Here is a 5911-nt window from a genome sequence, read left to right on the forward strand (position 1 = left end):
TGGTGTGATGCTGTCAGATCAGCACCAGACTGCCATAAGGTTGGTGGTTCAAACCCACTAACCACTCCCTGGAAATCCTATACAGGGTTGTTATGAGTTGGAACCATCTGGAGGTCACCTAACAACAACATACAAGCTAGTGAACTCAGGCACCCAGACTCTCCCTTGAATATTCAAACTAAAATTACTTGTTAGTGGGCATTTGAGATAAAGACTGCATAAAAGGGTAGTTGGAATGAATGCAAGGGCAAATGCAAACTATGTACAAGTCAAAATGCAGGGGTAAGGAAGGATCTAATTCAGAGGAAGCAAAGCAAGATGATTTTCAACAAGAACAAAGCAGACGAGAAGAGAGAGGCTAAGGATGAGAGAAAAAATGAGAAAGGGAAAGAGAGAAAGAAAGAGAAAACGTTTGAGCTCTCTGTGGCTTCCACAAAGGCCTGTCTTTATTTATATTTGTAATAAGATGCTCATATATCCTTTTAGTAATTATCCTTTTTAGCTAAATTTCTTTTTTTTTTTTCTATTTTTTTGAAGCTGTTGAATACTGATTCAAACTATAACCCTGTCCATTGTGGCAGGCTGAGGCAGTTTGCCCCTGAGTATGCCCTGTTGAGTAGAACAGGCACTTGATGGATAGAACCAGTGGCAGGCACTAAAGGAAATCAGGGCAGGTTAAACATAAAAGTCTGGACAAATGAGCAGTTGGCATCTGAATAGAGATTGGCTGTTAGCTAGGTCCTGGGATGAGAGGCAAGAAAGGGCTGGATGGAGAAGGGACTGGCAAAATCAAAGCCAGGTTCTCGTTCTAGAAATACTGGACAAAAGACGTATCCAAATGGATCCCATGTCCAGAACTGGTAGCCAAGATGGGTCAAGATGTTGGGGGTTGGCCTTTGAAGTCTCTGACAGAAAAAGACCATCTTTTTAAAAAAACAAAACAAGCAAGAGCATCTTTGTGTCTCCAAAGGCCCCACATAGTTTAGGAATGTATTTAAAAGGGTGTTGTTTTTGTGAAGTGCCATTGAGTTGGTTCCAACTCATAATGACCTTGTATAGGGTTTCTGAGGCTGTGTATCTTTGCAAGAGCAGACAGCCTCATCGTTCTCCTGCAGAGCGGCTGGTGAACTCGAACTGCCAACCTAGAGATTCACATACCAGTGCTTATCCAACTCTTTTCTGCTAGATTTGGAGGACAATGAAATACCAGAACTTCATTTCCAAAATCCCTGGGGCTACTAACTCACTCCATCAACCCCTTATCTTATTTAAGTCTGGACACAACTCTCAGAGTTCTTACTGATACTGCCCACGGAAGAGCTATTTGAAGTACAGAGGAGTTACGGAATTTGAGCAGGATCTCACACAGCGGTAAAACAGCAGATTGCAATTTAAATTCAGGTGAGTCTGACTTCAAATCCTATGCTCTTCTTTTTGCTTCCTACTTCATAGCCCAAACATAAAGACTTCTTTAACTTCTTCCACTCAACCTCAAGCATTGTTGTTGTTGTTAAGTGCTGTCGATTGGGTTCCGACTCAAAGCGACTCTGTATAGGGTTTCCAAGACTGTACATCTTTTTGAGAGCAAAAAGCCTCATCTTTTTTGGGTGGAATGACTGACCTTATGGTACAGTCTAGTGCTTATCCTACAGGGCCTCCACACTCCCACCTCAAGCATACCTATATTTATATTGTTTTCTGTTGTTGTTTTTACCAAGTCCTGTACCATCCTCACGACAATAGCTGTGATTGAGCTCGATGCTATAGCATACTAGATTTCATATCCAACGTATCTCTTGTCTTTTGGTCTTAGAAAAGAAATATCTCCTCTGTTGGTTAAGCCACTTGCATCCAGTGGGATCCAGTATGCAATGAAAATTTGGGGTCTATGCTGAGGGGTTGTTGTTAAGTGCCATCAAGTCAGTTCTGACCCATAGCGACCCCAAATAGGGTTTCCAACAGTGTCTGGTGAGCTTGAACCACAGACCTAGTGGTCCTAACCAACTTTGCAGCCTAGCACACTAGCCCACAGTGTCACACCAGGACTGAGGGTTAGGATGAACATAAAAAAGAGGAAAATAAATCCATTTTCTCTTCCTGTGGGTCTATTGTTCCAAGCCCTGGAGGACAGGCACCTTCCAATGGATTACAATCACAAAACCAGGACTCCCTCCCTCAGTCCCTGGATCTGGGGTTGGCAAGAAGTCCCCTGCCAAGTCATTGCTACTATCACATGATGCTGCCAGCCTGGGGGCACAGTCAGCCACCCTGACTTTGGGGCTGTGAACCCCTTCAAAGCCCCTTAAGAAAGGCTGAGGGCAACATGTCCCAGTCACGGCCTCAGATGGAGGTCAGCAGTGGTCACTGGGCAGGAACAGTGAGGGAGTGCTGGTAGGCTAGAGCACCAGAGGTTAGGAACTGGGAGACGGAGAGCCCATTCTGAGGAGGTTAGGAAGGACAGGAGGTGGGATTGTAAATGATGCAGTACATGTTCCATTATCTGTCAGGTTTCCTTATAAAACACACAGTCAAAGATAAAATTATTAAAGATTTCAAGACAGCAACGACAGAGAATTAAACACCTTCTGGGTGAGGGGCCCTATGGTGCTGCACTGGTCACCCGCCCATGAAGCCAGACTGATTTCTGAATGCCAGCAACTGCACCTCTCCTCTCTTCCGTTACCTCTCCATCTCCACAAGGGTCTTCTGCTTATCAGATTCACAGGCTTAGGCATCTCCTATGTCCTTGCTGTCATTCAATCACACACACACACACACACACACACACACACACACACACATACACATACATACGGCACATTATATCTCTCGTGATTCCTAAGCTCCTTTGGCTATTTATTTCCTTTCCTATAGTCAAGCTTCTTGAAAAAAAAACACTGCCTACAACATTTGTGCTCTTCACTTTCTCAACACCCACCACAACTCATTCCATTGCAATCTACTTCCCACTTTCTCCCACTCCTACCTCCACTGAAATACTATAGATTTCCTGCCATATCTCAAATCATTGAACATCTGTCCTAGTCCTCTGTCACTATCTTTTCTCTCAGAAATGGTCTTCTGGCATTCTGCCTTCTTTTCTATGATCACTTCTTAATAGTCTTCCTCTCACCTCTTAAACATTGTCATTCCTTTAGTTTTTAAATTCCCTTCCTACTCAATTTATACTCTCTCACTGGATAATCTCACACAAGGCCACAGTTTCTGCTCCCTCTGAGAACAATAATGACTCATAAATCTGTTTCCCATCCCAGACCCATGACCACTAGATCTGCATAACATTTGCTCCTGAATATCCCACAAGGATCTCAAATCCTATAAATATCTCCCACCAAACCTGGACATTTTCTCATGTTCCCTATCTCCATGTAGTCTAAAGAAGAGCTGTGGGATGACATACAAGAAGAATACAAAATGACATTAAAAAGACTGAAAAGAAAGAAAGTATCAAAATCGATGTCAGGAAAGACTCTGAAACTTGCTCTCCAGCATAGAAATTCTAAAGCAAATGGAAGAAATGAAGAAGTTAAAGAGCTAAACAAAAAAATTTCAAAGGGCAGCTTAAGAAGATGAAATCAAGTCTTATAATGAAATATGCAAATACTGGGAGTTAGAAAACCAAAAGGGAAGAACATACTCAGCATTTCTCAAGCTGATAGAACTGATAAAAAAATTCAAGTCTTGAGTTTCAATACTGAGGGATTCTATGGGCAAAATATTGAATGATGCAGAAAACATCAAAAGAAGATAGAATAGAAGGAATACACAGAGCCACTGTGATAAAAAGAAAGGGTAAATTTCAACCTTTTCAAGAGGTAGTGTATGATCCTGAACCAATGATATTGAAGGAAGAAATCCAAGCTGCACTGAAGGTGTTGGCAAAGAACAAGACTCCAGGAATTAACGAAATATAAATTGAAATCTTTCAACTAACTGATGCAGTGCTGGAGGCTCTCAACTCATCTCTGCCAAGAAATTTGGAAGACAGCTAACCTGGCCAACTGATTGGAAGAGATCCATATTTGCTTCCCATTCCAAAGAGAGGTGACCCAGTGGCATGTGGAAATCATTGAACAATATCATTAAGATTACAAGTAAAATTTTGATGGGGATAATTTAAAAATGGTTGTAGCAGTACATCCACAGGGAGCGGCCAGAAATTCAAGCTGGATTCAGAAGAGGACATGGAACAAGGGATCTCACTGCTGACAACAGAGGGGTTTTGGCTGAATGCTGAGATCACCAGAAAAATGTTTACTTGTGCCTTATTGACTATGCAAAGGCTTTCTACTGTGTGGATCATGACAAGCTATGGATTACATTGCGATGAATGGGTATTCCAGAACAGTTAATTGTGCTCATGATGAACCTGTATATAGACTAAGAAGCATAATTATTCACCATAATTATTCAGACTGTATGCTAAGCAAATAACTCAAGAAGCTGGATCATACAAAGAAGAACATGGCATCAGAATTGGAGGAAGACTCATTAACAACCTGTGATATGCAGATGAAACAACTTTGCTTGATTTCAAGCAAAAAGGACTGTCATGCTTGATGAAAATCAATGACCGCAGCCTTCTGTATGGATTACAACTCAATGGAAAAAAACACACAAAAATTCTCACAACTGGACCAATAAATAAATAACATCATGATAAATGGAGAAACGATTGAAATTGTCAAAGTCTTCATTTTGCTTAGATCCACAATCAACACTCATGGAAGCAGCAGTTAAGAAATCAAATGATGGATTGTATTGGGCAATCTGTTGTAAGAGACTTCTTTAAAGTGTGCAAGAACAAAGAGATCAGTTAGAGGACAAAGGTATTTTCAGTAACCGCATATGCATATGAAAGTTGAACAATGAATAATGAAGACAATAGAAGAGTATATGCATTTGAATTATGGTGTTGGAGAAGAATATTAAAAGTTCCATGGTAGGGGTGTGGAAGAAAAGGTAGATAGGGGAACACTGAGACAGGTTTGCATGGGCTAAATGGGATAGAGGTAAATAGTGATGCATGTGCAACCTTGGAACAACAGGACTTTGTGATACAGAGATCGAGGAATAACCTGAAAAGGGGAAATAATGCTAAGATGCTTGACTGACTTAGGAATATTGGTTTCCCTTGCCTACTATTGTAAAATACACACTTAAGTGGGATAGAAAGGAATGTTGAGAAACATGATTACAGAAAGCTTGTCAGCCTGTCTTCAGCCTATAACTGATTGGAATACATAAAAGGGGTTCTAGAACTTGCCCAGTGAAATAGGCCTCTTGCGGAGCCTTTGCAGTGTATAGGACCTTAGGTGGAATCCTGAGCCCCATCCAGAACCTTCTGAGGTGGGACATTCCCACCAGAAAGGATAAGCAGACCAACCTGGAACAGCTAGAGCGACAGAAGATATATCTTTCAAAGAAAGATCAGCAGGAAAAAACCAAAACAAAAACAGCAGTATGATTGGCTACTACAAGAACAAGCAAGTTGCTTGCCGGGAAGCCATCAAAGCAAGTAATCAAGTCCCTTCAGGATAACTCCCCCTCTAAGCCTGAAACTCAAAGGGAACACATGAGCAGGCATATAAGTTTGCTGGCAACCCCGTTGGTCTACTGGTGAATGGAAGAAGGGGAAAGGCAGCAATGAAGAAATGGGCTTAGTTCAACCACATTCCATAGACTCTCGTTGATCTGGAAATGAGTGAGAGAAGAGGAAGGGCTGGTTGGTCTGAAGTATGGTGAGACCTGGGCACTCCTGAGCCAATGAACAAGGAAGGACATAGCCATGGATGGCTAGAACGGAGAGGGAAGCATCCAGCTGATATAAAGTGAGGAGAGATGTACAAGAATGCCCAGACTTGCATATAGTACCCATATGACCTAGTTT

Source organism: Chrysochloris asiatica, unplaced genomic scaffold (genome assembly GCF_000296735.1).
Source record: "Chrysochloris asiatica unplaced genomic scaffold, ChrAsi1.0 scaffold00024, whole genome shotgun sequence".
NCBI classification, from domain to species: Eukaryota; Metazoa; Chordata; class Mammalia; order Afrosoricida; family Chrysochloridae; genus Chrysochloris; species Chrysochloris asiatica.